The sequence below is a fragment of the Sphaeramia orbicularis genome, chromosome 4 (assembly GCF_902148855.1).
Source record: "Sphaeramia orbicularis chromosome 4, fSphaOr1.1, whole genome shotgun sequence".
Lineage (NCBI taxonomy): Eukaryota > Metazoa > Chordata > Actinopteri > Kurtiformes > Apogonidae > Sphaeramia > Sphaeramia orbicularis.
The window spans coordinates 16,803,208-16,824,126 of record NC_043960.1 but is presented as its reverse complement, the minus strand read 5'-3'; positions in this window follow the sequence as shown (position 1 = coordinate 16,824,126).

The following is a 20,919-nucleotide window of genomic DNA, read 5'->3' as shown; positions in this document are numbered from 1 at the left end:
TTTTTTTATTTTTGTTTTGTTTTTTTTCTTCTCTTTTCTGATCAGAACATTTTCATCATGAACCACTGATAGATATTCCCATCTTGGGCCGCATGTTAAATTCTAAATGAAAACCGTCTCTTTCCAAAAATAATTAATTTCTTCAGTAATTATACTGTTAATTGTACTAGACCAAAAGCACCTCATGCTCATTTTTACTTCATTTCCTGGCAACCATGAGAAATTACGAATTTGAAGAAGTTGACTGATGCTGGTTGCCGTCAGCCTCTTAATCCTACACAGTGCTTCTCAACTGCATCGCACTGAATTACAAATTGCCAGTGTGCTAATGGAGACTCATGAATAATCCAAGAGAATGAGCGCTCGGCAGTTAGGCCTCGTGCACATAAACATGAGCCAGACCTCACATTTAATTTATGATCGTGTGAAATCCACATTTGAAAAACACCACATGAAAAGTCCTGCATGTAGCTATCACCATTATTTGAAGCTTTCTCCCTGCTCGGAAACATTTTAATCACTGGTAAACATGTTGCAAGCAACGGGAAAATAATGAAGATTAAGTCAGGAAGAAATTGAGCAGGATTTAAATTAAGCTGCTGACACTCCTACATTATGGTGGCATAGAACATTAATTATAACAATATAAAAATGCCCTGAAGCCTGCTAAACACTTTATCTTTACTGCCTGCAATGTTTCCATCTCAACATTGTTCACTGCTAATTTACCAAGAACTCAGAAGGCCTCGGAACAGTCTGCTCACTAATGAAAATAATTGTCCACCTTCTCGTTCACATCATCACCTTGTATATTTATATATGTGTGTGTGTGTCACATACTCATAGAGTGGATTTCCATATTTATTTTTAATGTAATGACTATCCTTCGCGCCCTATATCATGATTATCTGATAGAAATAGTAAAGGATTTAAGGACTATCACACCAGTTATCACGCCATGATAATTACATTAATTACAATTATGTGATTAATTATTCTCCAGAGCTAGAAGAGTGCAGCTCAGACTTAATTTAAAAAAAAAAAAAAAAAAAAAAAAAAAAAGCTTTTCTGCTGAAAATAAATGGCTGATAAGTCAAGGCCTGCTTTCGCAAGGAATCACGGCCAAATGGACTGTATTTAATAGATGTGATGGCAGCTTAAATGTGAACCTTAGAAATGTAATCTTATTCATAGGCACCTCACATTATTTCACTACTGCCAGATGTGTCTTAAGCCAGTAGTTCTTTTAGATGTAGCCATTAAATTATAGTGAGCAGGTTAGTGCTGTCTCCACTTGAAAGATCACCACAGTGTTTTTGTATCACATTTGCATATTTGGGAGAAGGTTAGAACTGATGAGAAGAAGAGAAATGTTCTTTTATTCTCGGGCAAAAGGGAAAAAAAAAAAAATCTCACAATGCATCTCATTTGTGACTTTTATTTGTCCCCCCCGGCCTGTAAACACCTTTTCAAAACTCTGAACACAATTAACGCAACATTCATTTATTGTTGGAGATAAATTACAGTATTTTTTTTAATCCATTCATGGTCAAAAGTAAAGTCAAAACAAGCAATCGGCAAAACGTATGACTATGAAAACCTTTACATGAACATAGAAGTCCAATAAGTGGGAATAATCGGATAGTTGTAATAATCAGATTTAACACGTTTACATGCACTTATGAAATGCGATTATGGAAAAACCCTGGTTTAGATGCTGCGGTCCATTATCGGATTTCTTACGTGCGTAGTGATGGTAGACTTAAACTTCCTGTTGTCTTCCGCTCACGTTTGACTACAGAAATTCCATTCTCCATTATTTTGAATCATCCGCCTGCAGACCTGATTTCAGAGGTGCGCATGGATCCATGGACTGGGTGGGGGTGGGGGGGTGGGAGGTGCGGTCCATGCTGTACCTCACCGCAAGTACACGCAGACCACACGACTGTAAAACTGAAAGTGAATCTTAACACGTGTAGTAGCGTGTTCTGACACACTGCTACTGTGGCGCTTGACTCCCAGGAATGACCTGGCTGACATGCTAATGAAATCGCACCATATGTCCGTGGTTTTAACGAAGAGTCTTCAGGCTCGTCTCAGTTATGATGCATATTAAAAACAAACGATTTATTTTCTTGTCCACAATGAATGCATAGTCCCGACTTTTCATTTACGAAACTCATAACTCATTCCATTATCTTCTAGCCGCCATAGCGCTCAAAAACCATAAGCCCTTCAGGGGTCAAAACACACGACAACAAGGTGAAGTGACCTGCCTAAATACCTGTCCTCCTGGCGACAGGACAGCGACACCCAATGACATGGCACAGTAAATACACCCTGTGTGACCACAATAATTTATGACTCTGCACTTTATGAATATGGCTCTTACAACATGCTTATAAGACAGGGGATCAATAAATTGGAAGATGGGGGGGCAGGGGGGAGATTAATAAAACAAGTGAAATAATACATAAGCATAAGTACCGCAACGTATACAGGATGTCCCATAAGTCTCCATACATAGGAAAAATAAATGTTTCTTGACATAAACCATTTTTATTTATATAATATGCTCTATATGACTACCATTTTGTCAGGAACACATTTCAATGCGTGTCCTCCACTGCTGAAGAACTATAAAGAAGAACTATAAAGAAATACATGTTAGAACCATATGTATTATGTCTCCTATGTATGGAGACTTATGGGACACCCTGTATATATCTTTCTGAGCAAAAGCCGTACGAACATACACCTGCAGGCACCCATGTTTACACACACACACACAGACGTAAAAGAACAAAATAATCAAATTAACCTGTATACATGTGTGAAGACATCGGAGTATTGGAGAGAAATCCAGGTGTGTTTATCCAATTTCTCATAATCACATAACTGCTGTCATCAGATAAAGCCTATCAGATTACCCTGTTTACATGATCACTTGAATAGTCTGATAACTCCTTAAATTGGATAATGATCGGAGTATTGGTGTGCATGTAAACTGGCTCTGTCTGTGGTTGATTTCATTACTTTTACATCAAATGCAATTGAATAAACACATCTTCTAAAATCCATGAACTCTCTCATTCATGCTCCACAAACTCTAAAACATTATTTACAGTATTTCAGGTGTAATTCTTACATGCTTCCTGACAGGTTTTCAAAACTGTAGAAAAACACAGTGGAAACAAGTGGTGCCAGGCACAACAAACCCCGCCCCTCACATGTGTTGTAGCTTATCGTGACATCGATCCAGCTGATGTCTTCATATCAATTGCCTCTATATATGTGTCAAGTTTGAAATAAATTGAAGCAAAATTGATGTTTTTTATAGATATTTGAAATTTCGCCCATTATAAGTAAATGGAAAAAAAAAAAAAAAAAAAGAAAATTCATTAAAAATTTGAGCTTTGACCTACTTTTCCCAAAATGTAATCACATCTATTCTAGGTCAGTGGAAATCTATAAACCCAATTTGGTATAAATTCAACCGATAGTTTTGCTGCTACAGACGTGTGAAATTTTGGCAATTATAAGTCAATGGGAAAAAATACATACATAAAAATTTGATAAAAAATTTGAACTTTGACCTACTTTTCCCAACATGTAATGAGATCTATTCTCTGTCACTGGCAATCTATAAACCCAATTTGGTATGAATTCAACCATTAGTTTTGCTGCTGGGGTGTTAACAAACTAACAAAGAAACAAACTGAACCAAAAACAATACCCCTTGCCTCCCCTTCAGGGGGTGTTGTAAGAAATGACCGCAAATTTCAGTAACTATAAGCAAATATATAGCGAATCTTGGCAAAACATTTACACTATTAAATGAAATAATATTCAGTCCAAAAACAGCTAATTGCAATTTCAGCTGTTCTGAGTCTTGTGACAAAGATGAAATGAAGAAGATTTGGCATGATTTGATTTGGAAACACTGATCAATGACAATGGGGAGATGGAGAGAGGACTACAACTCCCACAGTGCTGTGCATGAGGGAGTTTCTTCTTATTTATGTAGCACATTTCAGGACAATTAGCTTTTTAAAATGTTTCCAAAAGTACAAATAAAGGAAGCAGTTTATGCATTTGTGATTTATTCTCGGCCCATGAAGTTGAAAGGTGTTACGTCTGTATGATTATGGTGTGAAAGAAAAACCATTTAACATGGAATGTTTTGTCCTAAGACATGTGTTTGTGTTTTGGGGGGGGGGGGGGGTGCCAGTAGGTAAAGCCAACATTGATATAAATCAGCCACTGGGACAATGTTCAGAGTGCAGAATTCTACAGGACCACAGCACTCAGCACACTGCCGCATCTAACATGTAGCTCCGCCCCCCTTCTTCCACAGTACTGTGGCAGTAGCCATTGCCTTATTTTTTTTACACATTTATATTGGCAGTAACAGATTCTGAAGAAATGGAAAATGTGTTATGCTTGTCAACATCCATATTAGCATATCAACTAATATGTATGTTTAAATATGCGCATATTGATATTGTTATATGTTCATGTATTTGCATGTGTAGTGTTGCATCCAGTCTGTATTGATTGCTTCTTTTTCTTTCTTTCTTTCTTTCTTTCTTTCTTTCTTTCTTTCTTTCTTTCTTTCTTTCTCTCTCTTTCTTTTTTCTTTCTCTCTCTCCCTCCCTCCCTCTTTCTTTCTTTCTTTCTTTCTTCTTTCTTTCTCTCCTTCCTTCCTTCCCTCCCTTTCTTTCTTTCTTTCTTTCTCCCCCTCCTTCCTTCCTTCCCTCCCTTTCTTTCTTTCTTTCTTTCTTTTTCTTTCTTTCTTTCTTTGTTTCTTTCTTTCTTTCTTTCTTTCTTTCTTTCTTTCTCTCTCTCTTTCTTTTTTCTTTCTTTCTCTCTCTCTCCCCCTCCCTTCCTCCCTCCCTCCCTCTTTCTTTCTGTCTTTCTTTCTTTCTTTCTTTCTCTCCTTCCTTCCTGTCTCTCCTTGTTTCCTTTCTTTCTTTCTTTCTTTCTTTCTTTCTTTCTGTCTTTCTTTCCTATAGTAATAGAGTTTTTTAATATAGTATTTATGGTAATAAAGTTAATCTGTATCTTTATCTGCGTTGCTTAATGTTAGCTTTTACAAATCACTGTATTGAAATCATTTCATAACTTGTCATGCTAATGTGTGTTTCGTGTATCACAGTTTTACGCATAGATTTTCAAATGTTATGAAACAATCTCACCAAAATCAACATTAGCTGACAGATCAACTATGTTAACATTGTAGTTGTATAATACACGTACCAGGAACAGTACACTGAAAGACAAACGTTGGTCATTTATGTGAAACTCCATGTTGTTACAAATGATAATGTACTTTTTTCTTGCCAGCATTACAGTCAAACAAGCCTAATCTACAGCCTGTGAGTGGATGTAAAATTCAATGTTTGGTGAGTACACAAAATGCCAACTATGTAGAGATTTAAAAAAAAAAGTAGCTTTAGCAGCGACCAATGCATGTTAGTAATTGGGGAAAAAGCACCTAAGTAAATGAAAACACAGTGCTACGGTTGTCACAGAGGATGCCAGTCAACAGATTTCTGAAAAGCTTTTTCATACACAAGTTTGCCCATTAATGTTTCTTGTCTGCTTTATAAGTGTGTACCCACAGCAAGCCGAAAAGGAGGATGTTCAAACATTTAATTGTCGTATAAAGCTTCTAATTCTGCAACAACAACAACAACTTGAAAGCTATTGAAACAGCTGATAAGCATCTCTGAACGAATAGATCTGTGAAGCATTGAGTAATAGCCAATTGAAGTTGCGTAAGAGTCGTGTTTGAGATGTAGCCAGGTGGTGGAGGGCTTTCAACCACATGAACTCTGGATTGATTTTGTTCGATGTGGATTCACAGAGGAGATGAGTATCGGAAGAGGGACAGGGAGAAGTAGTGTTGGACTAGCAGGGACAAGGAGAGGTTATCCCCTTTCTGATGTTTGAATTTTTAATGTAAATGGGTGCTTCTATGAAACTGGTCCCTAAGAACAGGACATGGGGACTAAAAATTCAAACCAGATGTAGACTAATATTATGAAGCAAGTTTGGAAGCACTTTGGCTCTATTTTAAAAATAAATATTCACTGAAATAAAAGAGAAACTATTTTTTAGATTAAACACATTCTAAAATTACGTGCTACTATTTTTTCAAATGTATTTTTTTCTCACAGGTACATTTTGGAAATCAAACTAATTATGCAAGGCAGAGTGTTTCACAAAAATGACCACTGTTGCAAAATCACTCGCAATTTATATGTGCTTAAATGGGCAGGTTCTGCAGATAATGCAAGTGGACACGATGGGTTACACACAAAACCTGGAATGAGACTGAGATTCATGAAAAACCTACATGTCTGGATTAGAAAAACCACGAGGATCGACATATTTAACACTGTGTCTTTATTTCTAGCAGTATATTAGACTGTTTCAAGCCATATTTTCCAGATCAAATGCACTGACACCTAGGTTGCTTTTCCTGTCCCAATTTTGGTCCTATTTTTGGCCCCAATATTTGATTAAAAATTCATAAATTTTGGGATGGCTCAGAGCAAGAGTACATATATATATATTTGCATTTATCTGAGGTCATCATTAGGTACATCCTGGGGGGAAATATGTCTAGATTTGTCTTTTATTATTGGGTCTAAAAAGCTAGCAAAGTGCCAGGTCCCAAAATGAAACCACTTTCGTAGAAGCACCCAAATGTATGTATTGTTTTTTTCTTAGAAATTTGGAAACAAAAGCCACGTAGTTGGATTGTTGGATTGTTTGGGTTAGGGTTAACTGGTGACAACTTAACTCCTCCAATGTATAAAAGAAGATCAGAATTAAGACAACTTATTCACTCAGACACTAACCCATAAAGACCCAAACAACCACTGATGACCAAAACCATCTACTGATCTAAACTATTTAATACCTGTGGATCCACTAATCTTATCAATACATGTATTTGTGTAAACTACAGTTTGTCGTCTTTTCATGGTCATCACCCCCCCATCCTCGCCCGCCCACCCACCCCACCGTTTGGAATTCTGCAGAAAAAAAAACTGCTGCTTTGACTGGGAATTGAACCAAAGTCTTCTACACTGCAGTTTGAATTGTTACCTATTGAGCTAAGTCTCTGCTGACCTTATGTGTGGCCTATTTGCTATCTGATTGCCTTGGTACTTTTCGGGATGCGACAAGTTACCAGTCTACACATGTTATAACGAGGGTGCTGATTGGCTCTGTGGTAATAGACAAACCCATATTTCATAGCCACTTCAAAAAAAAGTAACCTTTATGTGTGTTGAATGTTTAGATTATTTTAACATAATATAGACTTCCACAGCTGGGGAATTAATAAAACATATATTCCCATACTGCGAGTTGGGTGAAAACCAGGAATCCTAACCATTAGACCAGGGGTGTCAAACTCATGTTCTTCTGGGGACCATATTCAGCCCAATTAAATCTGCAGTGGGCCGGACCAGTAAAATAATAGCATGATAACCAATAAATAATGACAACTCCAAATTGTTTTAGTGCAAAAAATAATATTCAGTTATGCCAATATTGACATTTACAAACTATCCATACAAAAAGGATGTGAATAACCTGAAAAAAATGACATTTGTTAAGAAATATAAGTACGATTTTATCAATATTATGCCTTGACTTTTCATTTATACATGTGCATTACAGGTCAGATATACAAAGGCACAAAACATTTAGTAACAGGCAGAATATTGTTAAAATCGCACTTAATTTTCTTTAGACATTTCAGGTTGTTCATATTTGTTCAGGTTATTCACATTTTATTGTTAAAGGATAGTTTTCTTAATGTAAACATTTTCATAATTTAATGTTTTTTGCATTAAATCAAAGAGAAAAAATTGGTGTTGTCATTATTTATAGGTTATTATGATATTATTTTTGAGTTTGATGCCCTAACTTGCACTTTGCAAATTCATCCCATGGGCCAGATTGGAACTTTTGGGGGCCGGTTTTGGCCCCCGGGCCGCATGTTTGACGCCTGACCATATGGGACTGATGCACTTAAATGTAAAGACTTTAGAAAAAACTATAGTCAGGCACAGAAAAGTAGCGCAAAACAACAACTAAGACGTGTGGCATTCAGCAGTAGTTCGATTATGATGCATTACAGTAGAGTACATTCATAATTTTACATACACTGATATTTAGAGATTGATTGCCGTGTTTCGATATGTAGGAGGACAATGCAGAATCTCTTAACATGAGCACAAGAAAATACCATTGTTGAGATGGTGATTGTAAACAATGCCTGTAAACTTCAGGAAGAAGTGTTGGCAGACAATATCACCTCTGGGAATGTGAATGTGGTCAGTGCACGGACAATTACCAGAGATTTAGAGAAACACAACATAAAGAAGGGGTGAATATGTGAAAGGAGTATAGGTAAATCCAGGTAATAAGCAGGCTAAATAATAGTCGACATAAGTTAAGTAGGTTTACTGTATTTCACAGAGTAATGGAGATAGATACTAACTCTTTTGCACATGCAGGCATCGTTGTAGACTGGCAAAAAATGTGCCACCGGGGAGGAAATGTGATTAGATGGAGAAACAGTAGATGTCTTTGGTCAGACAGGAGCTAACAACAGCACTGTCCACTGATGGTTGGTTCTCACCCAAACCACTCAATGGCCTCTACAAAACAGAGAGGCTCATTATTTTTCTGGATGACCTGGATAACCGAGTTGTGCCAATGGGGGAGAGAAAGAGAGGGTCAAGACTCTTCATCGTTGTGTGTGATAATGTGACATTCCACCATTGTGTTGCTGTCACAGACGGGTTTGGTACTATTCCTGCCCAAATACGCCCCATCAGATGGGTTTGTGTCTGTGTTCAGACAGAGTTTATGACCACCAGCCACATGACCTCATGTCCTGAAGCCCTCTTACCTTCACAACACTACACATGTAATACAAGTGATTATACTATACGTGTTGTAGATACTCGTGTGTTTATTTTATTCTTGCTGCCCTGGAGATTCCACTGGAATACAACTCGGACACTTTTAATAGTTTTATTGATTTCAGTGGCTCTTTTTTGTTACTGTTTTTCCTTTAAAAAAAAAAAAAAAAAAAGTTGGTAAATTTCATAGTGGTTATTGCCACAGCTTATTTAAAGTTTTCACTCCTTTAAACCTTGTGTTCTGTCTATTTAATCGTGGTGGTGATGATGATGATGCTGATGATAATGATAATGACACTAATGATGATGACAATGATTATAATGATGACGATGACTATAATGATGATGACACTAATGATGATGACAATGATTATAATGATGATGATGATTATAATGATGATGATTATAAGGATGATGATGATGGTTATAATGATGACACTGATTATAATGATGACAATGACTATAATGATAATGACTAATGATGATGACAATGATTATAATGATGACGATGACTATAATGATGATGACACTAATGATGATGACAATGATTATAATGATGATGATTATAATGATGATGATTATAAGGATGACACTGATTATAATGATGATGATGACTATAATGATGATGACAATGATTATAATGATGACAATGACTATAATGATGATGACACTAATGATGATGACAGTGATTATAATGATGATGATGATGATTATAATGATGATGATTATAAGGATGATGATGATTATAATGATGACAATGATTATAATGATGACGATGACTATAATGATGATGACACTAATGATGATGATAATGATTATAATGATGATGATGATGATTATATTAATGATGACGATAATGATTATAATGATGACACTGATTATAATGATGATGATGACTATAATGATGATGATGATGATGATGATTATAATGATGACGATGACTATTAGGGTGCATCAACCCCCCCATTTTTTTTTTTTTCGAAGTGTTTGCCTTTTACTTGTCCCTAGTCTAACTTTTTTTCCATTTAGTGAAAAAGTAATTCCTGCAAAATTTTAGCTAAATTTGTTTTTGTATAGGTGGGCCACCGGGCGTTTTAAAATTTGACTCGCAAGGCTGCCAAATTCGGCAGGTTCAAACATCCAAAGCTTTGACTGGTTTGTTTTTCATTCCTGTTTGCTATAAAATCATAAGAAGTAAACAAACAGCAAGGTTTTTGATCAGCCAGGGTTATGACAGTCTTTCCAGAGGCTGATCACATCACACACAGCTAGAACACAGTTATGGTGGGCCTTTGTTGGAAAATATTGCTTCAACTTCTAGAGATATTTCTTTTGCTATGGTTTTGCTGTCTTCTAATGGCTTTTTTTTTTTTTTTCGCAGTGATCTGTACCTTTGAAGGACTGTTCTTACCAAAGGAAACTGAGTGGCTGGAATGGTATTCAGTGAAGGGCCAATAACTTCCTCCCATTCATCTGTAGGGCCACCTTTTCTCTTCAAAGGGCCCCCAGGGTGCTTCACCTTCTTCTCTTCACTACCTTTAGCATATTTGGCATATTTACACTGAAAATGTGTTATGGTACATGGACTGAACTTATGCAAGGCGCAGCCTGACCCTACTGGGAGCAAGGGTTTAGGGTTCAGGGTTCACACTTCAACATGTGGACAGTCGGAGCCAGGATTCGAACCGCCGACCCTTGGTCATTGTATGACCTACCAACTGAGCCACAGCCACCCACCCTTGTCCAGAAAAAGAAATCTGGTACCTGCTGAACTGAAGAAAACGGAGGGTACGAGATGGTTAATCTAGGATCAAATTTATTATATTTTTTGAATTTATATTTTAATTAGGGCTTAAACTATTGATTGTAAGGTTTATAAAGCATATTTGAGCAACTTAGGAAGTTTTACTTGACTTAAGTGTATTAAATGGTATATTCACTTTCTGAGCCTGCCGAATTCGGCAACCTTGCAGTTAAAATTTTCAAACGTACGGTGGCCCACCTAAACATGGTCAAAATTAATTAATATTTTACAGGTAGTGTTTTCTACTCAAATGGAAACTTTTTAGACTAAGGACAGGAAAAAACTTGACAAAAGGGCGTTTGATGCACCCTAATGACTATTATGATGACTATAATGATGATGATGACAATGACTATAATGATGATGATGATGGTGATTATAATGATGATAATGATGATGACAATTATAACGATGAAGGTGATGATGTGACAATGATGATGATCATAACAGTTATGGTGACAACAGCGACGACAATGATGATGAATTTCAGTAACTTTTGTATTTCCACTTTCTGTTTTTCACGAGTTGCTATTGCAAAGAAAGGGTATTGAAACACATTTGCATTTATGATTCATTCTTTTCAGAATTGCTTTAGAGCAGTAAAGTAAAGACGTGTTTATCTACTATTGGTAATGTTCCTCCTTGTAAGTGTTTTTCAGTTAGTGTGTTATAAGTGACAAAGGCTGCTTTCTGAATGAGAAATGTTATTTTGAGTGGAGTGTGAGGCACTGTGTCTGGGTGAGAGTTTGAGGTGAGATGAACTATTTCTAAAGCAAAACAAATGTACCATGTTTTCTGTACATTCCACGGTGTAAAGGATTAACAATAAATAATAGGTGCTGGAATACGGAAATAAAGCACAATCATGGTAAAATGTTTGACAGCTCCAGGGTCGGATAATAATGCAGTAATTCTTCAGAGCGACCCCTTTCACATTACACATGGTCAACTGATCCACTTTCACTCTGAAAATATTGATTAGTAGAGCTTTAAATGTACATTATTGCACAGAGAAGTGTATGGAACTGATCCTCTCAAAATGGGAAGTATCAGGTTTAACATTTCCGTTTCTCTCCAAGAGGCGTTTTCTCTGATTTGTTCTCACTATTTCAACGCCGTTAAGTTCCTGACCTCAGGCATTACACTAAAAGCAAACCCATGTTTTTAAAAGTCATTTTTTTCAAACCCTACCACTTACATTTAATAATTTGCCCTCTTGGTTGATGTGCTTTCAGGCAGCCATGCTTGCCATTTGACCTCCAGCAATAACTCCAAGAGGCCTGGAAAGGTGACCGCTGTGAATTCCATGCATATGACTGGGCATTGTCACTGAGAGGCCATAATAATATGCACAGCTGAATTCCACATCATACCCAGAGGTATGTATGTGACAAATGGGTTGTGCTTCATACTTGGAAGGAAAAATGGTAATAGTATGGGGACAAGCAGTGTGCCCTCTTCAAAGCACCTGACAAATCTCATTGCATTTAATTAGATTAATGTGTCACTTCCCAAACAACCACGAGAGTGACAACTGTTGCAAATAAATGTCGCCCAATGCAGACTTGATTAAAGCTGTTTATTGTTAAGTCATTGTGATTAAGCATGACATGTAGAATGGCTGTAATTCATTAGCAGGCAGATACAAAATAACTGCACGCTAATGTATGCATTTTACAAATGTGTTACATAAGATATTTTATATGAACTGACTATGTGTGACCATTTAATTCAAAGCAACATTACAGGACTTACTTAACCCATAAAGGGAAAAATTCATTTGCAAACCACCGCAAAAATAGCACTGGGTCTTCACCCTTTCTTAAGTGATTTATCATCATTTATTGGAATATTATCCTCTTTATTTTGTGTTTCTTCAGTAAAAATCTGTTATTTTTCTATATTAATTTTCTGATTATGTAGATCAGTGTTTCTCAACCATTTTGGAACAAATGCCCACTAATGGGATTAGGAGCCTCCTGCCACCCCCCTATCCCCGAAAAGAAATTGCAACCAGGGGGGTGGGGGTGTGCATGTATGTTATTATTACCTCCGCCAAGGAGGTTTTGTTTTTGCCAGGGTTTGTTTGTCTGTCTGTCTGTTTGTTTGTCTGTCCATTAGTGTGCAACATAACTCAAAAAGTTATGGACAGATTTTGATGAAATTTTCAGGGTTTGTTGGAAATGGGATAAGGAAGAAATGATTCAATTTTGGTGGTGATGGGGGGTGGGGGGGCCCACGGGGGGGGGGCACTGATCAGCCTTGGTGGAGGTCTGCGCTCTCTGAGTGCTTCTAGTTCTATAAGTAATGCGAAGGACGTGGTGGGTTAAATAGCACAGTAGGTAAAGCCCCTCTCACCTCATCATTGGCCACCTGGCGACAACTTTGCGAAGGGGGGAGGGTTCTGTTACATGTTGGACCACAATCCATAAGACCAGGGGGGAGTATGTGAGTATGTGCCTGTGTTACACGTTGGACATGGGCTCCTTACACTGGGGGGTGGGGGGCTGGGGGTATAAAAGCTCAGAGTAAAAGCAAAAGAATATCAGCAGCAGAGAAAACTGAAAAAAGTTACTTTTTTAGCAAATGGTAAATGGACTGCACTTATATAGCGCATTTTCTACACTTTCATGCTACCCAAGGCGCTTTACAACATTATTAGCAAAATAACTTAACATAAACATAAAGTGTGTCCATCCACTGTCATTGATCCAACTCCATGGGTTTTACCAGTGAATCAATGTTGTAGAAGATGACGGTGTTTCTATGGTAACTACAGAGCCTCTGAATGTCCAAATGATGACCATGAAAAGACAACAAACTGCATTTTACACCAATTATTTACATGTAGTGATAGGCTTAGTGGATCAACAGAGTTTAACCACTTTACATCAATAGATGCTTTGGTCGATGGTAGATGTTTGGGTCTTTATGGGTTAAAAAAAAACAAAAACAAAACTCCCATTTGGTCAGGATTTTGTAGCCACAGATGCTTAACATGTTCCTGAAGTTTTCTTTATTTAATCAAAAACATTCTTCTCCTTCTTCTTCACACTTACTCAAGAGCTGTCCAGTTCTCTCATGGTCTTTTTTTTTTTTTTTCTGGCTGGTGAACAGCTTTGAATTCCTTTTATATGCAATATGGCTCCTCTCTTTTCACACACTTGAAACAAATGCCGCCTGTTTGATGCATGTTGAAAGATAGGAATGCTATGTCGTAAACTAACAATATACTACATGCGCAGAGATGAAGGGCACATGCAACTTTTATAACAAGAAAATGTTTTCACCACTCGAATATATTAAGGTTTGTGGCACTGCATGAAGAACCCAAACGTGATAACTGATAAAAACCAAATTGTGAGTAAATACACATAGACATGGTGTCACTACCCAGACTGTTTGATCTGTAAGTGAGCGGCATCCTCTCCGCAATTTACCATGAAATTCACCATGCAGATTTACTTTTGCACAATCTTTTTTTTTTACGTTGTATTTTTCTACAGAGCCCCCTGGTGGACATAAAAATATTTTAAAAAAATATGGCCTTGGGAAACTTTGCCCTTCTGTTTTGTTTGTTTGTGCTCTTAAACTGAAAGTCAATTACATGTAAAGACGAAGTTGGCATGGACAAATAATTTTGGCCCTCAAATTCAGGTGAAAAAAAAAAAAGGATACATTTCTTGTGTGTTGCATATAATAAGTTGTAAATTAACACAATGTCTACTTCTGTTGCTCTAATCAACAATATAATGGTGGTAGTTTCAGGACTTTGTTGCTCAAAATCACCCATCTGGATGACTATTGTCTGATCTCAGTAACTATAGGTGCGAGTGTGAATATATTAGCAATATATCAAGTAATATATCAGCTAAACTGTCATTTGTTAAAAAAAAAATGCAGGTGCCACAGAACAGCAATGGTAACAACAAAAGCTGAGTTAAGCAATAAATCGCATCTTAATTAAAACAGTGGATTACAAACATATTACATGCTTAATATGATCATTTCGACTTATTAAATAGTGAAAGTTAGGTCTCAATCTGTCACAGACTTTTAAATTCAGGCCCAGTGCCTCTTTTTGTTCAGGTTAATAAAGATTCCAGACACTATTTGAAGAAATATAGGAACTTGTTCTCTCGATTCAATTAATTTGTAGCCCTCAGTTAAACGTACAGACCGGCACAACAGAGAGTCTTCTGTCCTTAAAGCAGTTAGTGCAGTCCTCCAGCTTCAATAAGTCAAAAGTGAGATGTTATTAAAGCGCTAATGACAGTTCTCAGAGATAACTCCGACAAATCTGGTGACCTTGGCGAGTTTAGGTGGTGGATCTGAAATTACAGTCAAGTCAATTCTATACGTTTATAACTCTATTAAATATTCATTATTTTAGTAATAAAAATCCATCCGTCCGTCCATCTGTCTGTCCGTCTGTCTACCCATCTGTCCGTCCACCCATCCATCCATCATCCATCCATCCATCTACGCATCTGTCCGTCCATCCATCCGTCCGTCCATCTACCCATCCATCCATCCATCTGTCCGTCCATCCATCCATGCATCCATCTGTCCATCCATCCATCCATCTGTCCGTCCATCCATCCATCTACGCATCTGTCCGTCCGTCCATCCATCCATCTACGCATCTGTCCGTCCATCCATCCATCCATCCATCCATCCATCCATCCATCCGTCTACCCATCTGTCCATCCACCCACCCACCCATCCATCTGTCCGTCTGTACGTCCACCCACCCACCCACCCACCCACCCATCCATCCATCCATCCATCCATCCATCTACCCATCTGTCCGTCCACCCACCCATCCATCATCCATCCATCCACCCACGCATCTGTTCGTCCATCCGTCCGTCCGTCCATCCATCCATCCGTCCATCTACCCATCTGTCCATCCACCCACCCACCCACCCATCCATCCACCCATCCATCCATCCATCCATCCATCCATCCACGCATCTGTCCGTCCATCCGTCCGTCCGTCCATCCATCCATTCGTCCATCCATCTGTCCATCTACCCATCTGTCCGTCCATCCATCCATCCATCCATCCATCCATCCATCGTCTGAACTGCTTTGTCCTCTATCCCAGCAGCCAGCCCACTCTCAGATTCATACCTATGGGGGACTATTAGTGCATGTCTTTGGATGGTGGGAGGAAACCAGAGTACCCACAGGGAACCCACACAAACAAGGGCAGAACATACAAGCTCCACACTGAAAAGCCAATGCTGACCAGTGCTAAAATCAAACACACCTTCTCGCAGTGAGGCAGTGGTGCTAAACAATGCGCTACCATGCCACCTAGTAAGAAGTAAATGAGTAACTTAACAATAGCACCTCTGTTACACACAGCCTGAAAAAGTGAAAACAAACATTAGTAGTAACATGCATTCAGACAAAAAAATAGAGGACCTTTAACACATGATGCAAACCGTTCCCTATAAAAATAAATAAAACGGTGAAATAGCTGAATTATGAAAGGGACCAGAGAAGAGTATCTTAATTGATCAGACTACTACAAGTGGGTCTAGCATTTTCTTGTTAGACTAAGATGACAATTAAAATGTTTTTCTGGTCTCTTGAGGGAGGTGGTGAGTGGTTCATGTGGCACTTAAAAGATAAAAAAAAAAAAAAAAAGTATTTCTCAGATTTATGTCACAGGCTGTTCATTGAATGCGGCATTTCTTAATTAATTCATTGTTAGAGTATGTAAGGATACATTAAAGAAATTAGCTGTTTTTATCATTATAGAATTGATATTAAATATTAAAGTGAATATTTAGTTCACAAGCTCTGAGGTTACATGTATCCCTGGTTCTCAGTAATGTACAAAGGGAACATCTCTTCCTGGTAACTGGGTTCCGTTATACCACAAAAAGACACCCATTAGAGTATTCTAATAACATGTTCACTGAAAGCAGAAGCAGTTGCCTCCTGTCCCCTCACTAAGGTTACACTGTCCTTGGTGACAGTAATCTAGTTTGCGTTTAAAGACTCCTTTTCAGCCATGCATACAAAAGCGATACACCGTGTATGGGACCGGAGACAAAACACATAATGGCTCCCGTTTCAAGAGGGGCATCAGTGATAGAGCTTTATAAAGAGTCAGTCACACCAGCAGCACAAAAGGCCAGAGTTCTTTTCTCTGAGGTGTTGGCTTAACTACTGGCTACACAAAAACTTGGAATGAGTCAGTGACCATGACACAGGCCCCTGTGGCGGTTTTATTTTGTGATATAGCTGCAATTTCCTGTGATGTTCCTACAGTCTCTGACAGTGCAGTCAACATTTGTGAACTTCAAAACTCTCAACTTTCTGTTGTTATTAGGATAGAACAAAGTTTTGGTGGAAAGCTTTTATAGGTTTTCTAATCCTATTTCTGCTTTTATTCATCCCCCCACCCCCCGAAGGAGAGACAAGGGGTGTTGTTTTTGGTTCACTTTGTTTCTTTGTTTGTTAACACTCTAGCAGCAAAACTATTGGTTGAATTCATACCAAATTTGGTTTATAGATTGCCAGTGACCCAGCATAGATGTGGTTACATTGGGGGAAAAGTAGGTGAAAGTTCCATTTTTTTCTGAATTTTTACAAATATTTTTTCTTCTCCTATTTACTTATAATGGGCGAAATTTCAAATGTCTATAAAAATATACATTTTGTTTCAATTTACTTCAAACCTGGCACTTATATAGAGGCAACTGATATGCTGCCAACAGCACACACATAGACATGATGACATCAGCTGGATCGATGCCAAATTAACATACAATATGTGTGAGGGGCGGGGTTTGTTGTGCCTGGCACCACTTGTTTGTTTCTTTGTTTGTTAACATTTTAGCAGCAAAACAGTTGGTTAAATTCATACCAAATTGGGTTTATAGATAGCCAGTGACCCAGAATAGATGTGGTTACATTTGGGGAAAAGTAGGTCAAAGTTCAAATTATTTATACATTTTTGAAATCTTTTTTTTTTTCCCCATTTACTTAAAATGGGCAAAAATTCAAATGTCTGTTGCAGCAAAACTATTGGTTGAATTCATACCAAATGGACTCTATGCACAGCCCCACTACTTCCTGAACTTGAGGTGGGTCCTATATTTCCTGTCTTTCACTATTGGACACACTGATTAATCCAGGTGTGCCTAATTAATCAGTAGTCACAACAAGAAGCAGCAGACACACCTGGATTAATCAGTGTGTCCAATAATGAAAGACAGGAAATAAAGGACCCACCTGAAGTTCAGGAAGTAGTGGGGCTGTGCATAGAGCCCATTAGGGTTATAGATTGCCAGTGATGCAGAATAGATGCCATTACATTTTGGGAAAAGTAGGTCAAAGTCTAAATTTTTCATGAATTTTTGAATTCTTGTTTTTTTCCCCCCATTTACTTATAATGGGCAAAATTTCACATGTCTGTAGCAGCAAAACTACTGGTTGAATTCGTACCAAATTGGGTTTATAGATTGCCAGTGATCCAAAATAGATGTGAATACATTTTGGGAAAAGTAGGTCAGAGTTCAAATTTTTCATGAATTAAAAAACAAAAAACTTCCCCATGTATTTAGAATGGCTGACTTTTGTCTATGCTGTCTATGCTGACGACAGTACATGCATAGACATGATGACGTCAGCTGGATCGATTCCAAATAAGTTACAATGCGTGTGAGGGGCGGGGTTAGTTGTGCCTGGCACTACTTGTTAATTTTGTGAATGACCATCAAAAGGTGGAATAAATAAATATTTCCACATCAGGTGGAATAAAGTCGGATGAATGAAACAGGTATGAACACCAGGCTTTACTGCTCACAACTGCAGCAAATGGCCTCTTTCTAGATTCACCATTTTGCATGTTCAGCAGTCATTCAGGGAGAAATCCATCACAGATGAGGCAGAAAAACATTTTCTCTGTTGAGTGGCCTCCATACGCTAGAATGCAGTGCACCCGCAAGACATCTGAGTGAGATACATGGCTCATTTTGTGACAGCCAACTCTCTTGCTGATTTTGGGATTGCACTTTTCACCTAAATATAAAACCTGCTGGCCAGCCATGGCAAGATTTGTGGAGGTTACTGAGAAAAAGTTTAGCAAAAGTAAGAAATCAGCAAATGTGGAACAGGCGAAGTTGGGTATAAAGTTGACAGCACTGAGAAATAAATATCACAGAACCTTAAAAGAAGATTTTTTTTTTTTGTGCATATTTGCTCTCAGTCATCTATAAAGAATCTATTGATGCCTGTTCCTGCATGACCTTTCTCGCTAACGATGAGGTCATTCACAAAAGTCCAAATTACACAGTTTATAAGGGGCATCCAGTCCAATCCAATTCAACTTTATTTGTAAAGCACTTTAAAACCACCACAGTGAACCAAAGTGCTGTACAGAAGAATAATTAAAACCCAAATAAAAGAATAAAACACAGAATAGATAGAAAGACATAGAACTATACAAAAAGAAAACAGTGCTGTACAGAAGAATAAATAAAACCCAAATAAAAGAATGAAATACAAGAATAGATTTTTTTTTTTAAAGTACATAAAAAGGCATACAGTAAAAAAAACAAAAAAAACAAAAACGATAAACCACTACCAAATAAAAACAATACAATAAAAATAATACCTTCAAACATCTCACATGGTTTCAAAAGCCAAAAGATGGGTTTTAAGAAGGGGTTTAAAAACCAACTACATGAGCATGACCTTGCTTTGAGTTAAAGTTCATGAGTTAGTATTTTTATGGATGGTATGGTGTTACAGTGATAAACAGTGATTAGGAGTTAGGACAAAAAAAAATAAAAGAGGCTATAGAAAAACATTATACAGAATTCCTAATAAATTACATCTCTAAATTTCATTTGCAAATAGGGTATGGGTGTTGTTAGAAACCCATCCACTGGGGTCGGTAGAGTAAAGCATCTTTAAAATCAACCCACATCGTTCTGTTGTAGAGGTCACCTTATTTCTCTCCATGTTTTCTGATCAACATTAATGATGCGTAAGAGCCTGTGTATTTATCATAGTCCACCCATTGCTGATCAGGACCAGCAGACTATAATGTGTCACAGTGACAGGTAGTCAGGGTGTTTGACAAAACATCAGCTGGAACATGGCCAGATGTCTCACGGAGGCCTGGTGTAAGTTGTCGCACAACTAAAGTCAAATCCTGAAAGGCTGATTGTGTAACATCTCTTGTGTATGTAAAAAAAAAAAAAAAAAGAAAAGAAAAGAAAAATCAGTGATGAGAGAGTGATTGTTGTTGTGCAAGCTGTTTAATAAGTGGGGAGTGATGGGAAAAACATATACACTCTCAAAAATAGAGGTACGAGATCAGAACATTTATGTATCTACAGGGTGGGGAAGCAAAATTTACAATGAACATTTAGTTGTTTTTTCTCAGCAGGCACTACGTCAGTTGTTTTGAAACCAAACATATATTGATGTCATAATCATACCTAACACTATTATCCATACCTTTTCAGAAACTTTTGCCCACATGAGTAATCAGGAAAGCAAACGTCAAAGAGTGTGTGATTTGCTGAATGCACTCGTCACTCCAAAGGAGATTTCAAAAATAGTTGGAGTGTCCATAAAGACTGTTTATAATGGAAAGAAGAGAATGACTATGAGCAAAACTATTACGAGAAAGTCTGGAAGATACTATTAAAGAAGAATGGGAGAAGTTGTCACCCGAATATTTGAGGAACATTTGCGCAAGTTTCCGGAAGCGTGTGAAGGCAGTTATTGAGAAAGAAGGAGGACACATAGAATAAAAACATTTTCTATTATGTCAGTTTTCTTGTGGCAAATAAATTCTCATGACTTTCAATAAACTAATTGGTCATACACTGTCTTTCAATCCCTGCCTCAAAATATTGTAAATTTTGCTTCCCCACCCTGTATGTAAAAAAAAAAAAAGAAAAATCAGTGATGAGAGAGTGATTGTTGTTGTGCAAGCTGTTTAATAAGTAGGGAGTGATGGGAAAAACATATACACTCTCAAAAATAGAGGTACAAGATAACATTTATGTACCTATAAGTACATTTTTTAAGAATGTTCTCTCAAAAGTACAATATTGGTCTTTAGGAGGCCAGAATTGCACCTTTAGACTATGAAAAAGGCTACAAAGTTATGTAAAGAACAAATTT